Raw genomic sequence first — 22,257 nt, forward strand, 5'->3', positions numbered from 1 at the left:
ATTAGTTTTAAGACAGTACTTCTTAAAGTATAGGATTCCATAGGTGTGTGTTGACAACCATGTAAGAAAAGCCCCAGGCTCTTCATCACTACTTCAATCAGAGTAGTTTAAGTTTTATGTGTTTATACATTAAGGTTCCATGTGAGACTTTGTTTAGAAAAAAAAATCTGATCATAAAAATACAAATTTGAAAACCCTTGGACTCTATAAATTCTAGTAACTTATACAACAATATATATTTGGAAACATGTATGTTAGCAGCTCAGGTAATCTTTGGGTAGTGACTTTTTTTTTTTTTTTTTGGTTTTTGCTTGGATTTGTCTGTGTTTTCCATATTGTCTACAGCGAACATGATACTTCTATAACCAGACCAAAAAAAAAAAAAAAAAAAAGATGTTGCAAAAAAAAAAAAGATGTTGCAAAAAAAAAAAAAAAAGGAATTGACAACAAATAGGCCACAAGCCACTGAAAATTTTCCAGCTTACCATTTTTGGCACTCAAATAATAGGTTTGTAAAGCTGCTGTAGTTATGAAATTTTCCCCCTAAGTATCATAGGTTATAAAGAATGTTGGAGATACAGTTCAACACCCTCATTTTACATTTGAAGAAACTATGTCCAAAATGTTTCACTTTGTTGAAGCTAGAGCTTGGACCTTGTGGTCTTCTGATTCCATTGCTTTTTCTGCTATCCACCTAATTTAGAAAATTGATATTCATAATTCTCATTTCTTCCATTTATATCTACCTACCTAGTTGGAGCATTAACATTGTGTTACTACTTTTTCCTATGAGTGAAAATCAGTATTTTTGAGGTGCCAGTGATCCAAATTTCTCTGTTTAAAAAAATTTGTCACAAACTAGGACATTAAAACAGGTCCAAAAGCTGTCATATAACTAATTGTTCTGATTTACACAATCGGAGTTTTATAATTGACTTTATTCCACTAATTCATTAAATGTGTATGTTTAGTCAAATTTATAATTTGGAATTGAACTAAACTGACTCCAAATATTCTTACTGTTTTCATTCTCTCTTGGCATCTACAAGGAAGACATTAAGTACATGTTCCATGTGCCCCACCTTCCTTCTCAGACATGAATGTACTTGTGAAGCACTCTGTCTTGTATTTCAGGGTCTTAACTCATCTCCGAGTTATCTTACTATGATCACATTGATCTAACCCCCAAAGTAATGGCTTTGTGTAATATTTTCTATGTATGTATGTATGTCAGGACTTTCCCATGGTTCCTTCTCATTTTAATGTTGAGAAGTGAAAACTGGGTATCCAGTCAAGCTTGGAGAGTCTGAAGAAATAGTATGAGGTAATGTGTTTCAAATAAAGGAAATTGAGAAGATTCATAAACATAAGTCACTTCCCAAAAGCCTTCTACCAACCCAGAGCAAAAAAAAAACAGTGAATAATTCATGATGAAAGGTAATCAAATACATAAAATACATAGAGATTTTTAAGGTGAAGTTGATATAGTTTGTTATTGATGATCCTATTCATGAAAAAACTTAGAAAAGAGGGACTTTGTAGAGCACTCTTTTCATTTGACATGTAATTATTCTGGTAAAAAGTGAAATCAATATGCCCAATAACATATCAGATCTATAACCAACCACACGATATTGTGCCTTAACTCAGTGACTAAGAATTTTTTTAACCATTTTCTCTAAGAATCCTAATGTTTTAATTTACTTAAAATGTAAATCAGATGTGTATCTCATAGAAAACATTTTTCTTAAAAGAATTGTAATTAAAACTGAAATCATTCATAAAGTTATTTTTACCAAAATAATTCTTTTGAACATCACATGTAAGAGATTTGGGGTGAATTTTTAAATATTTTTAAATGTCATAGTTTTATAACCTCTTCTGATTTAGTCATTCTCATTGTTTTCATGCACTTGGGCTGTGGTTCATTTACTCTAGGATTGAGCATAGAAGCTCATGGATGTAAAAATGGAATTTGATTTGTAAACAATCAATTTAATAACTTGAATTTGCATGTAAATATATTTTCTCATGATTAATCCTTTGTTGACATAATATGTCAATGTTTCCAAGGAAGCTTTCACATTTAGGGATAACTATGCTATTAGCTAAAAATTTCAATATAGAAATATTATTGTGACACCTCTTAGTTAAAGTTTTAAGTTAAATACTTATAGTATATGCTATTAGAATAGCACTACTTGATTATTTTCTAGATAATATTTAAGAATAATATTTTATGTATATATTAAACAGTACAGCTTTCAAAGCACACACGGAGATTACTTCATTTAGTTTTCACATATACCCTGTGAAAGACAGAAATGAGGAAGATTATTTTAAAATTAGGATAGTGAGATTAGTGACAGAGTCAAAATTTCATGGCTGTTATTTGATAGGGCAGGCCTAGAACCCGACGCTTGCACAGGATTATTTCTGCTAATCTTTTAACCTCTATACATGAAGGTGTGTATGCTAGAATTGTTTATAGCTTAATAAAAAGCAAGTTGCAGAATTGTACATATGTTATAAAGCAAATAATATAAACAAAAAATACCAAATATTTTCCATTGTTACCTAAATAAATTTGTAGAAAGGTTACATATAAACTATTAAGATTGGTTATCTCTGGGGTATGTGGGGCTGGAATTGACACTGAGGGGTGTTTCAAAGGGGATTCTAGCCTTATCTGAAATACAATCTAAATATATTTCTGTATGGCTTGTGAAGTTAAAAATTTTTCATTTAACTTTAAGGAATGTACAGGTACACTGTGAGAGTTACTGAACTATACCAGGAAGGAGTGGGAATGGACAGAGAGGTAAATGGAAGAGTTGCTGCTGTTTCATGAATAAAAACAGGTCATTACACTGTCTTTGGAATCCCTATGTAATTTTTTTGTCTTGTTTTAACCTACTGGTTGGCAGAAATAAAGGAATCAAAAGATCATCTTTTCACAATCATTCTAATATGTTCATAGTTTTGGGAAATATTCAGCAAAGATTAACTGGCCATGGTGGCATATTGTGCAACAAATTAATATCAGTCGGGGGGGTTGTTTGTTTCATTGACAATAGCACTGGTAAATTAAAAGTAATAAATTCAGTTGAAAACCACGTGTAATTCTGAGTCGTATATGTTCTGATCCCATTGGTAACTCCTTTGGGCTTTGTTCAGCGGGGTGGAGGCATGGTTCATGATTCCCTCCACTGTCACGTCACCCTCCTGGAATGTAGTAACTGATTTTCAAAAGCTGAAACCATGACTTTTCACAGGAGCTTGTTATTCCTTTTTTCAAAGTTCGTTTGAATCAGAAGTGGGATTAGTCTAAGATATCCCCTGTGCTTGGCATGTGTTTCTTTAGAGAAGCTAGCTGATCCAGCCCTTAATTCCTGGTTAGTAAGATAATAGACATAGCTGGGTGAGGTTCTAAAGATGGAATAATTTGGCACAACACATCTCTGACTGAAATCTAAATGTGTCTCTTGAGACCAATGGACTGAATTGGTCTGTCTGCGTAAATTTTACTTTCCTTTCTCAATTAATCAACTTCATGTCTGAAGTGTCTAAAAGAAGCTCTTCTCTGACTTTTCTGGCTCACACATTCACTTTTCTGTCTGACAGCTTGTCACCTTTATTCTAGGCCCAAAGCATCCAACAAGTAGTTTTTGCCCTTGGCTCTCTGATATGATTTTCCAAAATGTACACTTTATAATCCAGGAAATCCTCTGCATTCATGATAGCCATAACAGTGATGGCAGTAATAAGAGCAGCTAACACTTATTTAGCCCCATCTGATTATGGGGACTGGCAAGTCTGAAATATGTATTGCAAGCAGGCTGGCTGGAAAGTCAAATAGGAGTTAATGCTGCAGTCTTGAAGCAGAATTTCTTCTCTTGGAAACCTCAGTTTTTGCCCTTAAGGCCTTTCAACTGATTGGATGAAGCCCACCATATTTTTTAGGGTAATATCCCTTACTGAAAGTCAACTGATTGAATATATTAACTACATCAGCAGAATAGTTCATAGGAACACCTAGAATAATGTTTTATTGAATAACTAGGTACTCTTACCTAGCCAGTTGACACATAAAACTAACTATCACAAGCTAGGAACACAGAGTACATGAGAAGATTGAGAAGGAATGTTGAGAGAGGTGGACAGTGGAGGGTTATTGCAATAATGTGGATAACTGACGATGTGCACCTAGACTAAAGTTGTTGAGGACTAGATGAAAATTATGGGACAAATCTAAACAATGTGAAAGAGGTAGAGTTGACAGTATCTGATGACCATTTGGACAAATAATGTAATCAGTAGTAGGAGACTGCCACCAATAATAAATTCATTGACCGTCAGTTTTCTAGTCTGGCCTGTGAAGCATTAAGATTCGTGTATGTTGCGTATCTAGGATTTGTTAGGCATACTGCCTCAGTGTAAGGACACAGAGTTTTTGAATGACTCTTCTCCAGCCCATTCTCCTGCCCTCTTACCCTGCCTTTTCACATCAACATATTCTTAGATAGGAAATTGAAAAAGAAGGGCATAAATTTTGAAAAGATCCATTAGTAGGCTTGTCATTCTGCCCATTCATAACGTTTCAGGGACAATATGAGAAAAGAAAAGAAACATCTTTTGTACAAAACCATTGGCTGCAGCTTAGCCATCTTGGCTTACAAACAGTCTAAAACCCAATATCCTAGTGTAAAAGAGAGAATAGCACAGCTTTCTGTGCCTTATTTCACACGTGTTAATGTGAAGGAAAAAAATTAAGCAAGTTAATTTTATTAATGTTGATATTTGACTATGCCAGCCAGAAAAGTTACCATTTTATAATTTACAATAGTTTTATATTTACATTATAAAGGATTCAGAATGGAGATGGAGAGAGGTATATAGAAATCTAATCATAAACTCCTCATGATACATTTCCATTCATATAATATTCAAAAGACTGGAATTGCTTTCAATGTTTTGACCATCTGTATAGTGTTAAGTTCCTCCCTAAAATGTGTAATTTTCTTATTTGAATATGTTTTAAATGAATGAATAAATGCATGTCATATATTCATCTTTTTTCAAAAAAACAAGTTTTTTGGTTTATTTTCTCAATTGTTTTCGATTTTATTGATTTCTGCCCTAATATTTATTATTTCTTTTCTTCTGCTTGCTGCAGGCTTAAACTGCTCTTCTTTCGCTAGTTTAATAAGATGAAAGTGTAGGTTATTGTAGACCTTAGACCTTCTTTTCAAATATATGCATTTAAGGCTATAAATTTCCTCTCTAAGCACTGCTTTTGTGGCATCTCACACAGTTTGCTTACTTGCATTTTAATTTTCATTTACTTCAAAATATTTTTAAATTTTTCTTGTCTTCTTGAGCCATATGTTCAGAAGTATATTAATCTCCCAATATTTTGGGATTTTTCTGCTATCTTTCTATTATTGATTTCTAGTTTCATTTTCATTGTGGTTTAAGAACATACTTTTTATTATTTCTATTCTTCTTAATGTGCTAAAGTGTTTTTTATGGCACAGAATGTGGTCTGTCTCTGAATGTTCTATGTGAACTTAAGAAGAATATGTATCATGCAGGTGTTGGATGGAAGATTCTATAAATGCCAATTAATCAAGTTTATTGATAATGCTATTCAGGACAACTATATCCTTTCTGATTTTCTGCCTACTTGATCTATCAGTTACAGAAAGCAGGATGTTGAAGCCTCCAACTCTAATAATGCATTTGTCTTATTCACCTTTCAGTTCTATCAGTTTTGCCTCGTGTATTTTGACATGCTTGTTAGTTGCATACAGGCTTAGGATTATTATGTCTTCTTGTCTATTATGTCTTTTTTGCCTGAAACAGTCTTTATTTCTCCTTCACTATTGAAAGATAATTTCATTGAATATAGAATTCTAGACTGGTAGCTTTCTTTCTTTCAACACTTTAAATATTTCCCTCCACTCTCTTTTTGTTTACAGGCTTCTGATGACCACTGTAAATCATACCTTGTATCTGGGTATGTGAGATATTTTTTTACCCTCTGGCTTCTTTCAGCATTTTCTATTTGACTTGGGTTTTCTGTAGTTTTTAATATGCTATGCCTAGGGATATGTTGGTTGGGCTTCAGGTATGGTGTTCTCGAGGCTTCCTGAATATCTGAATTATGTGACTGGCATTATTTTTAGAAAATTCTTGATAATTATTACTTCAAATATTTTTTCTACTCTGTTTTCTTTTTCTTCTGGTATTCTAATTATATATATAATTATATATTTATATTATCTATAATTATATATACTTTTTATAATTATATATAATACATATTATATATATAATTATATATACTTTTTGAAATTGTCTCACAGTTCTTGGATATTCTGTTCTATTTTTTCATTCTTTTATCTCTGTTTCAGTTTATATCATTTTTTCGTTGACCTGTTTTTAAGCTTACTGATTATTTCATTGACTGTATTTAGTCTACTGATGAGCCCATAAAAGGTATTCTACATTTCTGCTACAGTGCTTTTGATTTCTAGCATTTCATTTTGATTCTTTCCTGGAGTTTCCCTGTCTCTACTTACATTACCCATCTGTTCTTGCATATAATCTACTTTTTCCATTAGCATCCTTAATATATTAATCATAATTACTTCACCCTGTCTGATGATTTGAACATCTGTGTCATATTTGAGTATGGTTTTGATGCTTGCTTCTACTCTTAAAACTACATTTTACTCCTTGCTTTCTGGAATGCCTTGTAATTTTCTGTTGAAAGCCGGACATGTATCAGGTGATAGGAACTGAAGAGAATAGACTTTTAGTGTGAAGACGTGCATTTAGGTAAGAATTGTGCTATATTTAATGTTTGTTGTAGCTGTAGGTGTCAGAGGCTTCATATTCCCTCCTGCTGTCCTTGCTTTTGTCTCCACTGTTAACTTTTGGCTTTCCTAAATTCTCCTCAGAGACAGTCTGCATCATTCAGCTCTTTCAACTGCAATCCACTGTTATAATACTGGAGTCCTGTTGGTGTGGTGGTATGATGTGGGAGAAAAGCATTCTCGATTTTTATGATTAAATCTTAGTCTTTTAGCTGACCTGTACCTTGGGGACTGTGACTTCTACAAGTATTTCTCTGGTAGTGTACCTTTTTTTTTCCCCTCTTAGGTGAAACAAGAATGGTGGAGGAGGTTGAAACATGAGCAATATCCATAACCCACGTGGTATAGGGTTAACTTCTTTCCTAGAGAGTAGGCCTTTGTTATGGAGAAGGACGAGGGCATATTTCACAATGATGACTCTCCCCCTGCCAGAATCAGGAGAAGCTCTTTCTTGGATCTTTACCATGAAAATCTGGTGTGGTTCCTGGACATAAACTGTAGGAAACAATGGAGACTCCCTGAGACTGTGGCCTCCAGGAGTTTCTCACTCTCATGCTAGTCTACTACATTAAGTCTCCAGCAGTTCATTAAAATTCCCATTTGAGTGTTCCTGTCAGTTTTTGGCTCCAGTAGCCTCTACCCCAGGTAACCACATCTCACTTGTGACTCTCTGGGTTTGTCTTTCTCCAGATTTTTGGATGGTGGTTTGCCCTGCAACCTCAGTTGTCTAATTCGTATAAAAAAAGTAATTGATTTTCAGTTTGTTCAACTTTTTCTTGCTAGGGTAGAAGTAAAGATTATCTTTACGTATTGGATATCTCCTTCATGTAATGAATTTATTTAATCCATAAATGGAAAGCCACAATATTCTTATTTTGACTTATATATATATAGTATAGATTTATATATAAAGTGGATACCCTTTTATTAATTCTGTTTAAGAAAATAGAAACTTAAATATCTATATTTTATTCATTTTATAAATAGAACATTATTACTATTATATATCTTAAGTATTCTGATCATATTCTGCACTATGTGCTTTGTAAAGATTATCTGCTAAAAATCAATCTTTAGTAGTTGGCGCTTTGTAAAACATATTATTAAGACCCAACCTGGCGTTGCTTGTCTGAAAAATAATTTAAAAGAATAACTTTGGGAGGCCGAGACGGGCGGATCACTAGGTCAGGAGATTGAGACCATCCTGGCTAACACGGCGAAACCCCGTCTCTACTAAAAACACAAAAAATTAGCCGGGCGAGGTGGCGGCGCCTGTGGTCCCAGCTACTCGGGAGGCTGAGGCAGGAGAATGGCGGGAACCCGGGAGGCGGAGCTTGCAGTGAGCTGAGATCTGGCCACTGCACTCCAGCCGGGGTGACAGAGCGAGACTCCGTCTCAAAAAAAAAAAAAAAGAATCTGTTTCACTTTATCTGTTACTCACTTAAAGGGAAAATTTTCATTCTGACTTCTTGTTTAAGAGTTCATGTAGCAATTTCTAGAGTTTAGGGATTTTCTAAATTAGTACAAAGAAGTTCAAGTTCTCCACAATTTTTTCCCTAATTAAATAAATTGAATTTTTATCCTTTTGTCAGTGCCCACTATTCAGAGTTCTGCAAAGTGCTGTGCTACAAAATTACCACCCCTTATGAATATTGGCATGTAAAGACTTACTCTTCCTTAGGCACTAGAATGTGCCTTTATTGAAGGGGAAATGTAGTATACCCACAAAAATCATTACTTTGTTGTTTTGTTGGGTTTTGTATTTTTATTCAGCTTACATAGATTATTCATGTATTTTCAAAACTTTAAAATCAACAGATGAATGTGAATACATTCTGGTAGAAAATAAAGTGAATGTTACTGGTATCTTGTAATCTCTCTAAACATCTATGTATGTAAATATTTGTGTATCTTTTTTTTTCTGAAATGTATGACAGTTCTCAAAAGCAAGACAAAAGAAACAAACAAAAATCACGGGAGGCACCCCAGTGAACTGGAACACTTAAAGGACAAAAGTTTAAAGACAGGTTCTAAGCCTTGATTTGCCACCAGTTTGTGTGACTTTGAGCTCCTTTACCACCCCATCCCCCCTTTTAAAATTTCAACCGTAAATGGGAATACTGTACTAGGTAATTAGTAAGAGCACTTTCAGCTCATAAATTGTATAATTCTATGTCACAGTCCACACTGAGATTATCTTTAAAAAACTGGTCATTTTTCTGTAAAATTTGCCCATTTCCTTTGTATATTTTTCTTTATTTTGAGTTGGAAAGGAAAAGAAAGAACAGTGAAAATAAAATAATACCTTAAGTATAATAGCAATGCTTTTCTTAGATCAAAATCTATTACTGGACTTACATGTAAACCAGGTAAATAGATGCTTACATAGAATGGCTATCGGGGCAGCAGAATAGAATATATTCCCTCACACTTCATCTGCCTTTGTGCCGCAATGCTATGTGTGCTCTACTGCTTTAGATTAAGACAGCTGGGCCTGTTTTTTTCAAATTCATATGTACCTGACTACTTACCGACTTTATCAACCAAGTCATCTTAATTTATTAGGTGTTTCCTCTGTAACAGCTCATTTGGAGCCACTATATGTTACAACTTTTGATTTGGACGTGATGGTAAGAGAAGACAACTAGATTCTGAGGCACTGCTCAGGCAGGGTAAATGTTGACTTCAGATATAGTTCAGAAGGATGGATGGATGGACGGAGAGACAGACAGACAGACGGACGGATGGACAGATGGATAGACAGACAGATAGATGAGTTATATATATGTTTATGTTTATGTAAATACTATATATATTGTATGTGTATTTCTGGGTGTGTGTGTGTGTGTGTGTTTTATGGTGCAGTAGAAAGTGTAGGACTTGAGGACATCCTGTAAATGAGATATCAAGAAAGGTGAAGCAAAACCAGCAAACTTTGTAGAGAAAAAAAAAATGTAAACTTTATTATCTCTTACAGAGCAGCATCTCATAGAGTTTGTTCCTTGATATGGTGAAAATTGCTTGGCAAATAACAGGTTTCCTAGTCATATGCTTTTGGGAAACTTCGCAGGCTATAGCCCTTGCCTAAGATTCCCGGTGCACATTGTCATGTTGGCATTATTGAACCAATATTTTCCAAATGTGTTTGAATGGAGAACCCCTTTTACTGGAGTGTCTCATGGAATTTTGGAAAACACTGGCCCAGAGCAGTTTCTGATTATAATTATTATAGCTTCCGCTAAGTATCCATCAATATAATTGGGATTGACTAAATATTTTTCTGCTGAAGAATTCAGAGTGTTTCATGTTATTCCTTACCCACAAACTTAAGCTCAAAATCTAATTTAAAACAAATCTTTAAATATACATTTGACTTACCCATTGTTTGTTTTATGATAATTAAATAGCAATATTCTATTTTGTAAATAAAACATTTTGGGTAGTACTATATTCTCCAAATTAATGAAATTATTTAACTTTTGTAAATAAAATTAATGAATAGTTCTGCAAGTTAAACAAAGCAGTAATCTTGCCTTATTCTCACTGTTACGGGCTAGTTAATATCCCAGTAGACTGAATACACAAGAAACCCTTTTTCTTTTTCTTTTTTAGCTAGTTGTTTGAGCAATAGCATATTAACTACATGATTTTTTAATAAATTCATAATTTAATCAAATGTATGTTTTTGTTTATTTTCTAAATTAGATGACAAAACTGTATTTTGGATTTCTCTTAGTTTATATGAAAAGAAGAAATTAAGTCTTAATCTTATTGTAGATGTGATGAGAGGATAAAATGCTCTTTTAAATCTGTACATATGGTAATCTAGGTATAATTAGTCACAGTTGTCATAAACAATAGAAATAACAATGAGATTTATTATAGGCCTTTTATCTACTCAGTGTAAATTTATTTAACAATTATAATTTTACATGTAAATAAGGATGTGGAACTCAGGATTTGTCAGCTGACTAAGCCTGCCTTCCCAAGGTTTTATTCCCAGGCCACCACACCAGAGACTGTGTCCCTAGCTGTGAACCCTATAGTAGACATTCTTTACTCTTTCTTATTTACTGCCAGTCATATTTCTCTTATGTATCACCATATGTCTTTCTTCCCTTCCAAAGGAAATGATATTCTAACTCCTAGTATAATACTACACTATGCTTAACTTATCAGTGCTTTTCTCAAATTGGACTTACAGAAATTACTCACATACATCTCTCATCTCATCCATTCATCCCTTCACATTTCTTCACATTTCTTTTTTCTCTTTTCTTTTTCTTTTTTTTTTTTGTTTAAATTGCTCTCTGTTTGAAAATTATTATTCCTTCACATCTTTTATAATTTAACCCATCAAAAGTTACCTCTTCTAATCAGACTTTCTTGGAAATCATGAGAACAATCTCTCTTTCCTCTTTGAACTTGTAGGCTGCTAAGTACATCCTCTAATATCGAACCCATTTTGCCCTGTATTTATGTATGTGTCTTCCCTTCATTATCAGTTTGTAAATTTCAGACAGATGTAGCACCCCTGCATTTTCTGTATTTCATGGCACTTAGCATACTTGTACATTGACTGATAGGTATGCAAGAGATATTTTTTGAATTGATAAAAGAGTGAATGAATGTGTTTTTACATCAGATCCTCTAAGAAAAAGAATATACAAGTACAGAAGAAATTCTGGTTTTGAACAGAGTAGATTACAAAAGATACTTTTAAATTAAAACTATAAAAATTACTGATACATCAGTATTCTTTTAAAAGTTGGTTTTATTTTTAAAATTGTAGATACCAGTGATATTAATAGCTAACTAATTCTTCTGGTTTCTTTTGAAATCTCTTTCCCAAAGTGTTCAGGGATGTCTGACTTTTGGTGTTTTATTTTTTCTCTCTTTTAATCATAAATAGGTATAAACAGTGCTTTAAATACTCTGAGTACTAAAGAATAAAATTATGACAAAAAGAAAATGACCATGACTAATTTTTAATACTGCCTGTTGGTAGCAACCAGATACACTTGCATTCTAACCAGTGGCATGTATTTGTACAAAAGTTTCCAAGTACACAAGAGGAACTTGCAGGTCATTTTTTGCCAAATAGTATTTTGTGCCAAAGAAATATAATTAAAAGATGATAAGGATAATATATTCAGTTGTTGGATTTCTACAAATTTAAAATGTTGGTATTTTGAACAAAAAATGTAAAGTTACGAAATATTTCAAAGATAGAATAATAAAAATAGCTTTACCGATTACTTTAGCTGTATTGTGCTCTAAAAAGTCATGTACTCCAATTACTCATGACTATCAGTTAAACTTCCGGTGAACTGGCTAAACAAAAATGTTTTAGGAGCAGTGGATAACTATGTAATATTTTACTAAAAAGAATTAGTGTGTCTTATGAGAATTATGGGTGCAGATTGCCATTAGCAGCAAATTTTATCTCAATAGCTTTTTATGAATTAATTGAGAAGACTTCTGGTTGCCTTATTAGTTCATAGGCAAATAATAATGAAACTAACATAGTTATGGTTAAAAGATCATGTATCAAAAATGAAACATATAAAATACAATATCAAGGATAAGGCCTGAATTTTAGGTATTCATAATTTACTGGTGATGTATTACTAGTTTATGTAAATTTAGTTAGCTTTTCTGATAATGCTTTTTTTCTAGCACTCACTTTTTATAGTGTGATTTTATGGAACAAGAGATTTCTTGGAAGCACTCTATGGTGATATGATAAAAATCCTTGAATCCATTTAAATAGGTTAATAGCGAAGTTAGTAGACAAATAGTGCTTCCCTGGGGTTCTGAGCATCATTTCTCAAAGTTTTTTATGTTAAGCTTTATACCTTAGAAGGTTAGTAAATGCTAAATAAGGAAAAGAGTGAGGAGTTTGCAGACTCTTCAAATATAGGAATCAATGGACTGAGTAAAAGTAAGAGGATTTCTTCTGAAATCTTTTCATATACTAATGTGCATCGTGAACTCTCAGGAGGGACATACAGTGAGTAGCACTTGCAAGAATTATTTGACCACAGAACCACTTTTTAATTGAACATCACTTACCAGTATGGAACATGTTTTCTGAAACACTGTCCTCCTAAGTGTTTCTAAGTGGGGAAAAAATAAAAATGATGTGCATATAGAATAATCTACCTTACATATCTGTCATAAAATGTTGTATATAATAAGATGCCATGAGAAAAGGCACCCACTTTGTCATCATAGAGCTCTCATGTTAGGGGAGAAACTTTATAAATAAGCCGACAGATACAATAAATAATTGTATTCCATGATGTATGCTTTGAGGGAAACAAACAGGGTTTTGAGATAGAGAACCACAGAATGAATCTGCCCTAGGTAAGATGGTCAGGAAGGACTCCAGGCAAATAATATTTAAGCTTAATGTAAACAGAAAGTACTCATCTTTTTAGAGGTGAAGTATTCCATGAAGAAAGAAGGACATGCAGAGGCTCCAAGATTGGAAGAAACTGGCCGTGTTTAGATAGAAGTATACACAGGAAGTCACACACACACACACACACGCACACACACATGCACAAACATGCACATGCACAAGCGTATCTAGTGTGAAGAGGTAAGCAGGATCCAGATCATGCAGAGCCTGGATGCCAAAATGAGAGTTTGGAATTTATTCTGTATGCTTTGGGAAGCTTTTGCAGGGTTTCAAAGAGTGAACTGTGTTATTTGATTTACATTGTGAGAAGATCACTTTTTCTACTCTGAGGTAGATTGATTAAAAGTGGCCACGAGTAGAACTTTAGAGGACCAGTTAGGAGGCTGTTGTAATCCAGATGAGAGATGAAAGGGATACTGTGTTATCAGCCTGAAGATAGAGTTTGATGCTTTCCAGTGGGAGATAAGAGGGAAGTAGCAAATAAGCATGACCTTGATCTTCTTTTCATCCTCTTCTCTCCTTTCCAAATAGCACAACCAGAGATATTTAGCACCACTGCTTTATGCCAAAGTATAAAGTATGTAAGTGACAAATCTCTCTTGAGTTTGACTTTATTTGATGTAATGTTTGGACGACTTCCAAAATGACCAACAGAGACAATGTGTAAAATCTCTTGAAGTTACATTTTCCCTTTGGCCTGTTTTATTCATCTTATTCTGACGTTTTAATTTATTTCAACACACCTTTTCGCTTTGAAGAAACCTCATTTGCTTTCACCTTAATTATGACAATCTTGCATAGGACATACAAATGAACAATACATTGGTTCTATAAGAAATAAGAATTTCTTTGACAAGGATATGCCACCATGGCATTCTTTGCCATAGCTATTCTTATTAGTATCATTTACACTAACCAGATGTTATTTCCCCTAAATTTAAATCATCCTTAATACCATTTATGGACTTTAAGTCAATGATAAAAATTTCATTTATTTTATTTTTTGTGGTACATGAATTATATTTTATTAGATGGAAGGAGGTTGTAAAAGTAAAAACAGAAATTAATTAAAGTAAAAAACAAAAAGAAGAGCAATAAATTAAAAACAGCCCTCTGGAAAGATTAAAAACATTATTTTGGTGAGATTTTGAAAGGAAACAAATTTGAAATATGGGAAAAGTAAGTAATACTACTAAGGAAAAAAGTAACAGAGATTAAAATAATAAATAGAGATTACTATGACCATTATATACCAATATATTTGAGTCTAATCAGAATAGACAAATTACTAGAAAAAAAAATGTGAAGAAGCAGTTTAAAATATTCCCATTAAATAAAAACAATTCGGTGCAATCTTATAGACAGTTGCCAACAGACTTGCAAAGAACAGATCATTCAAATTGTACAAAAACCTTGAACAAATAAAAGAATGAACATCTTGGATAATAAAGGCAGATAATATTATTAACAGAAAGGAAAATTACAGGGCAATCTTATATATGCATATAAATGCATAATTTCTTAACAAAATATAAGTAAACTGAATGTGATAACATTTCAAAAAATAAAACATCTTTTCCAATTTGGAATCATACTAAAAGTGTTAGTGTCATTAAATATTATGTAACAGATAAAAATTTAATGATAAAAAAATTAAAACAAGACTAAGTTATTGAGGAACCTCTTTCATATAGAGTACTTGTGCTACACAGAAGTATTTTGAAGATTAATTTTAACTTCACCTATTCAAATTTAAATTACACATGCTTTTATATGTTAGCCAAATTTTATGTAAATGAGAATTATAGAGAAATTAGAGAAGTTTGCTTAGAATTTGCTGCATGTGCATTTACAAACTGAATTTCTTCAAAACACAATGCTTAGGAACATTTTCTCTTGAGTTTTCTAAGATTATTAAATGAATACACCAACACATATTTTAAATAGCTATTAATATCAGTTAACAGAAATAACAAGTATTTTTGTTTTGGAGGTTGGTTGTGAAGAAGAAATACCTAATAGTGAAATTTATTAAATTTTAAATGATATTATAGAGTAAGATTATGTAATGCTTTAAAAGTAGACTTAGATATATGTGACTTAAGTATAATAGTAGGCCTAGTTTTTGTTATTTCTCTTTGGGATTGAAATTGTTAAATAGGAACATGAAAATATGTGAAGGTATGTCTTTTCACACACACTTCAAGTTCTCGTTATTTCTCATCTTATTTATTATCTTTTATTCCTAATGCAGCTGTCTCTGCTCCCATCTCTAAGCCAGTCTCTACCTTATTGCCAAAAACAGCAGATTAACAGAATCATTAACAAAAGATTTTGTCTTTCTAAAAACTTAACATGCCATTCCTATTTGTAATGTATTCGGTTTAAAATGCAAACTTTTCATCTTGCCATATAGGACCTTTTAATGCATCATTTCTTTATGTCGCTGCCTTACACAGCAGAAGCATATTATCGTTATCATTAACATTTTGCACTTTAGGAGATTGAAGCTTAGAGAGGTTAAATGAGTTCAACAAAGTCATAAAGAACATAAGTGACAGTATAAATTACACACTGTATGAATCCAGTCCTTTGAAGTTTGTTGAAAACTGTCTTATGGCACCATAAATGTTCTACGTGTGTTGAAAAAAAACTGTCTACAATTGGGTGAAGTTTTATATACACATGTATTTTTTTTCAGTTGATCAAATTTATTACTCTTGTTATTAAGATTTTCTGTATTCTACCCATTTCCTTCTGTTTATCCTATGAAAAGAAATGTGGTAAAAATCTCCCGTATGTCTTTGTAGTTGTCAATCTAAGGCTGTATAATTTGATCACATAGTTTTATCTTCCTGAAGAAGAGACTCTTTCATTATTATAAAATGGCTCTCAGTATTTCTCATGTTTTTATCTCAGTCTGTTTCATCTGATATTAATATAGCTACATGGGCATTTTTTTGATTAGCGTTTCCCTGGTATAACTGGTTGTTCACCCTTGTTACTTTCTACCCTTATGTGTCCTTACATTTTAGAAATCTCTCTGACATAGTACATTTAGATGGATTATTTTCTTAATCTCATCTTGTAGTTTTTATCTTTTACTATTTTAGAGGAAATATACTGTTTCTCGTCTTTTAGTATCTACTCTAAAATTACAACATGCTCTCTTAACTTATGAAAGTATAAAGTCAACCAAGCACCCTTTGCTCTTCTCAGACAACAAACAGGAGTCTTCTGATTTGGAAGACATTAATTCCTTTAAGTGTTAACTCCCTTAACTCCCTTAAATGTTAACTCCCTTAATTTCCTCTAATTCCAAGTAACCTGCTAACTTGCATGTTATTTTTATGTCCTTGGAGAAAGTTTAATTCTGTCTCTTTCTAAAGAATAAGATATTCTCATGTCAGTGCTCATAGTCAATGCTCATTTTAATTTATCTGAAAATTTATAGCTTTCAATTTTTTTCTTCTTGCTTTTTAGCCTTATTTTCCTAGATTATTTTACATTTGCATGAAGTACATTCTCTAGAATTTCTTCCAATGAAGTTCCACTGGAAGCAAACTTCCCAATCTTAGTGGACTGAAAATATCTTTATTTCACTTTCTATTTTTGGAAAAAATTCTACTGGAGCTAGAATTCTGAGTTATTTCTTTCAGCATGCAAAAATTTAATTTCATTGAAAGTTGAAAAGTTGGCCAACAGTTTAACAATCATTCCTTTGGCGGTAATCTGTCTTTTCTTACTGGCTATTTTTTAAGATTGCCCTTATGTCTTTGGTGTTCTGAAACTTCTATATGATACAACAAAATGTAGATTTCTTTTTAGTTATTTTGCTTGCAATTTGTGATTTTTGAGGTGAAGGTTTGGTGAAATTCATCAATTCTGAAAATTTCTCAGCCATTTTTTTGTCAAATAGCTCTTCTGCCTTGTTCTCTTTGTCTCTTCCTTTTGTAACTCCAATTAGACTTGTCTTCTCACTCTGTTTTCCATGTATTTTAACCCCTCTTTTATATTTGACTTTTTATGTTGAATTCTCCATAATTCCTTCTAGCCTTTCTTTCAGTTTTCTAATTATCTCTTCAAATACGGGCAACTAATCTCTATTAAACTTGACCGTTGAATTTTGAATTTCAAGTATCATATGTTTTATTTTTAGATATTACATGTGTTGTTTCAAATGTGCTTTGGCATTTTTATAGTTTTCTGTTACCATTTTAAGCTTATATCTTATTTCTTTAAGTATCATCAACATGGTTATTTTATTGTTGTGCCTGTTAGTTATAATATTTGAAATCTTCACAACCAACTTTTGTTGCTTTTGTTTCTACTAGTCTCACTTATGTTCTTTGCCTCTTTATGAGTGAAGTAATTATTTACTGTGCGATAGTCATTTTTCATGGAAAGTTACTTGTGGGAATTCTTTGAGGCCTAGTATGAAGGCATTTTTCCTGAAAAATATTTGTCTTTGCTTCTGCTATGTACGTACACTATTGGACCACTTTAAACTAACGATTTGAGGTTGTTTTGTTTTAAAACTACATGAATTATATTAATATGGGCTGCAAACATACCCAAGTGATTTGCAAACATACTTTTTGATTACAAAGTGAGTAAGTAGTGTCCCACCTTTTTAGAAGGTCTCTTGTTAGACTCTCCACTTTGGACAAGCCCTAGGCTTTGTTTCTCCCTGCTGTGCTTCCCAAGTCTGTAAAAATACCTCACTAGATCTCCAGTGCTATTAATAAAAAGAAAAAAAGTGTATGTATGTTCTCTTTCTCTCTCTCTTTCTCCAGCAATTTTAGTTATTTTAAGCAGGAGATATTAGCTGAACACCTGGGCTTTTATATAGTTGGATGCAAGCATTCAAATGCATAAGCTTCTGAAACTTAGCAAGAATTATACTAAAAGTATAATGTAGAATAATCTTATGGTCAAAGCTTATTAAATGGATAATAGCTAATTATGTCACACTAATTTTATCTTTGGGGTGTGTGTGTGTGTGTGTGTGTCTTTTTTTTTTTTTTAATTATACTTTAAGTTCTGGGATATATGTGCAGAACATGCATGTTTGTTACATAGGTGTACATGTGCCGTGGTGGTTTGCTGCACCCATCAACCCGTTATCTACATTAGGTATTTCTCCTAATGCTATTCCTCTTCTTGCCCTCCACCTCCCATCAGGCCCTGATATGTGATGTTCCCCTTCTTGTGTCCATATGTTCTCATTGTACAACTTCTGCTTATGAGTGAGAACAAGCAGTGTTTGGTTTTCTGTTCCTGTGTTAGTTTGCTGAGAATAAAGGTTTCCAGCTTCATCCATGTCCCCTGCAAAGGACATGAACTCATTCTTTTTCATGACTGCATAGTATTCCATGGTATATATGTACCACATTTTCTTTATCCAGTCTGTCATTGATGGGCATTTGGGTTGGTTCCAATTCTTTGCTATTGTGAACAGTGCCGCAATAAACATACACGTGCATGTGTGTGGGGGGGGGGGGTTTTGGGGTTTTTTTGGTTTGTTTGTTTGTTTTTATAGTGGAATGATTTATAATCCTTTGGGTATATACCTAGTAATAGGATTTCTGGATCAACTGGTATTTCTGGTTCTAGATCCTTGAGGAATTGCCACACTGTCTTCCACAATGGTTGAACTAATTTACACTCCCACCAACAGTGTAAAAGCATTCATATTTTGCCACATCCTCTCCAGCATCTGTTGTTTCCTGGCTTTTTAATGTTCACCATTCTTACTGGCATGAGATGTATCTCATTGTGGTTTTGATTTGCATTTCTCTGATGACCAGCAATGATGAGCTTTTTTCATGTTTGTTGACTACATAAATATCTTCTTTTGAGAAGTGTCTGTTCATATCCTTCACCCACTTTTTGATGGAGTTGTTTTTTTCTTGTTAATTTGTTTAAGTACCTTGTAGATTCTGGATATTAGCCCTTTGTCAAATGGATAGATTGCAAAAATTTTCTCCCATTCTGTAGGTTACCTGTGCACTCTGATGATAGTTTCTTTTGCTGCGTAAAGGCTCTTTAATTAGATCCCATTTGTCAATTTTGCCTTTTCTTGCAATTGCTTTTGGTGTTTTAGTCATGAAGTCTTTGCCCATGCTTATGTCCTGAATGGTATTGCCTAGGTTTTCTTCTAGGGTTTTTATGATTTTAGGTTTTACATTTACGTCTTTAATCCATTTTGAGTTAATTTTTGTATAAGGTATAAGGAAGGGGGTCCAGTTTCAGTTTCCTGCATATGGCTAGCCAGTTTTCCCAACACCATTTATTAAATAGGGAATCCTTTCCCAATTGCTTGTTTTCTTCAGGTTTGTCAAAGATCAGATGGTTGTAGATATGTGGTGTTATGTCTGAGGCCTCTGTTCTGTTCCATTGGTCTACATATCTGTTTTGATACCAGTACCAAGCTCTTTTGGTTACTGTAGCCTTGTAGTATAGTGGCTTTGTTTGCCCTGTGAGGGGAAAACCGCCTACTCAAGCCTCAGTAATGGCAAATGCCCCTCCCCCTACTAAGCTCGGGCATCCCAGGTCGACTTCAGATGGCTGTGCTGACAGCGAGAATTTCAAGCCAGTGGATCTTAGTTTGCTGGGCTCCATGGGGGTGGGATCTGCTGAGCAAGGCCACTTGGCTCCCTGGCTTAAGCCCTCTTTCCAGGGGAGTGAATGGTTCTGTCTCGCTGGTGTTCCAGGAGCTACTGGGGTACAAAAAAAAAAAAAAAAAAAAAAAAAAAAACTCTTGCACCTCGCTGTGTGTCTGCTCAGATGGCCGCCCAGTTTTATGCTTGAAACCCAGGGTCCTGGTGGTGTAGGCACCCAAGGGAATCTCCTGGTCTGCAGGTTGTGAAGACGATAGGAAAAGTGTAGTTTCTGAGCCAGAGTGTACGGTTCCTCACGGCACAGTTCCTCACAGCTTCCCTTGGCTAGTGGAGGGAGTTCCCTGACCCCATGTGCTTACCAGGTGAGGAGATGCTCCACCCGCATTCAGCTCTCCCTCTGTGATCTGCACCCACTGTCTAACTAGTCCCAGTGAGATGAACCAGATACCCCAGCTGGAAATGCAGAAATCACCTGGCTTCTGTATTGGTCTCACTGGAAGCTGCAGACAGGAGCTGTAAATCCTCAATTTTATGTTTGATAGAAAACAAAGATCTTATTCAAGGAGAACAGCTCATTAGGGTTCTTGGGATGAGGAGGGATAAGATCAACTACAAAAATAATAATAGCTAACACTATTAAGGATTTACAGTGTAGCAACCTCCCAAAGTGCTTTACATGCATTACCTTTTTTAATCCTTATAATAATTCAATGGGATAGTTAGTATTTGTATCCCCATTTTATATATGAAGAGACTGAGGCACAGAGTCACAAATAATAAATAGTACAAAAGATGTCTGGACGAGCACGGTGGCTCACACCTGTAATCCCAGCACTTTGGGAGGCTGAGGTGGGTGACTCACTTAAGGTCGGGAGTTCGAGACTAGCCCGGCCAACATGGTGAAACCCCATCTCTACTGAAAATACAAAAATCAGCCGGGTGTGGTGGCACATGCTTGTAGTCCCAACTACTTGGGAGGCTGAGGCAAGGGAATTGTTTGAACCCAGGAGAGGGAGGTTGCAGTGAGCCAAGATGGTGCCACTGCACTCCAGCCTGGGAGACAGAGCAAGACCATCTCAAAAAAAAAAAAAAAGATGTCAAACTTGGGTAGTAAGAATCTAAAGTACTCTATAGTAAGAATCTAAAGTATGCTGTATACTATATTGTTGCCCTAGCTGTAAAATAAAATGAAAGATATTTTTATTTATGCACAGAGAAAAGTTTCAAATATATAGTATAGGGGGTACGATTAAAGCAAAACATTTGTACATTTGTAAGAACAGTTATCCTGTAGTGTAGGAGCCATCACATAAGATCACGTAAGTGTTGGTTGGTGAATGAATACTTTTATTATGAGAAACACTAATGATAATTGTGGTGGTATAATAATAAATTATAAGGAAAGTAGTAACAACAATTTACGATTGTTCCAAATTGTAAAAGAGAGAGATTACTCTTATAATAAATCTTTTAAAAAAATGAGTCAATTAAAATATATTTAATTTCATGCCTCTATAACTTCCAAAAATCAAGTACTGTATAATGTAGTAAAAAATACAAATAATACAATAGCAAATTCACGTAGAGAGGCAGCACCACATAGACTATTTATATTTGTAATGTTATATGAAATAAACTGAGAATGAAAGATCTAAGATAATGATACAAATGAGTATAATTTCTAGCTCAAAAAATGTTTACAAATATTATTAAAGAAAACATTGACAATATTTGTGAGCATGGCAAATAAGGGTACAGTTTTTGACAATATGATAAAACTAATGACTTTGCACTCAACTACAATCAACTCTTAATTAATTGACCTAATTGGGATGAGGTGAGGAATAAATAGAAAATCACAGATTACCTAGAAGTGGTTAAAACAGAAATAATTTAAAATGTGACATAAGTAAATTTTTTAATAATCTAGTATTTTAGAACACAGTTCACGGATATGATCCAAAACTGTAAAAGTAATACAAGTACTTTTATTTAAGATCACAAGAATCATCTGCCCAAAATTACTGGGCTGTTAAACAACTTATTTTTGTTTGTTTGTTTGTTTGTTTTTGAGATGAAGCCTCACTCTGTCGCCCAGGCTGGACTGCAGTGGTACAATCTCAGCTCACTGCAACCTCCGCCTTCCAGGTTCAAGTGATTCTCATGCCTCTGGAGTAGCTGGGATTACAGGAGTGCGCCACCGCACCCAGCCTTAAGCAGCTTCTTGGTAAAGATCTCTGTATTCATCAGACTTGAATTAACCAGACTCGTGACTCTTTTCTCTTTCTTTGCTCTCTTACCTGAATTCTACCAAAATCCTTTGCTC

The 22,257-nt window shown here is 33.9% G+C and overlaps 1 protein-coding gene across 3 annotated transcripts in view; it reads left to right on the forward strand.

The window, feature by feature from the left end:
* Positions 1-22,257, forward strand: part of XRCC4 (X-ray repair cross complementing 4) — a 291,186-nt gene that overhangs the window by 214,504 nt on the left and 54,425 nt on the right. Inside the window, exon 8 of one of the 3 annotated variants that reach the window (XR_013418175.1) lies at positions 22,006-22,158. The exons of the other annotated variants lie outside the window; for them this stretch is intronic. The gene's annotated coding sequence lies outside the window, so the exon portion shown is untranslated. The remainder of the gene's footprint in view (positions 1-22,005; positions 22,159-22,257) is intronic. 3 annotated transcript variants of the gene reach the window in all.

This window comes from Macaca mulatta, chromosome 6 (assembly GCF_049350105.2).
Source record: "Macaca mulatta isolate MMU2019108-1 chromosome 6, T2T-MMU8v2.0, whole genome shotgun sequence".
In the NCBI taxonomy this organism is placed as follows: Eukaryota; Metazoa; Chordata; class Mammalia; order Primates; family Cercopithecidae; genus Macaca; species Macaca mulatta.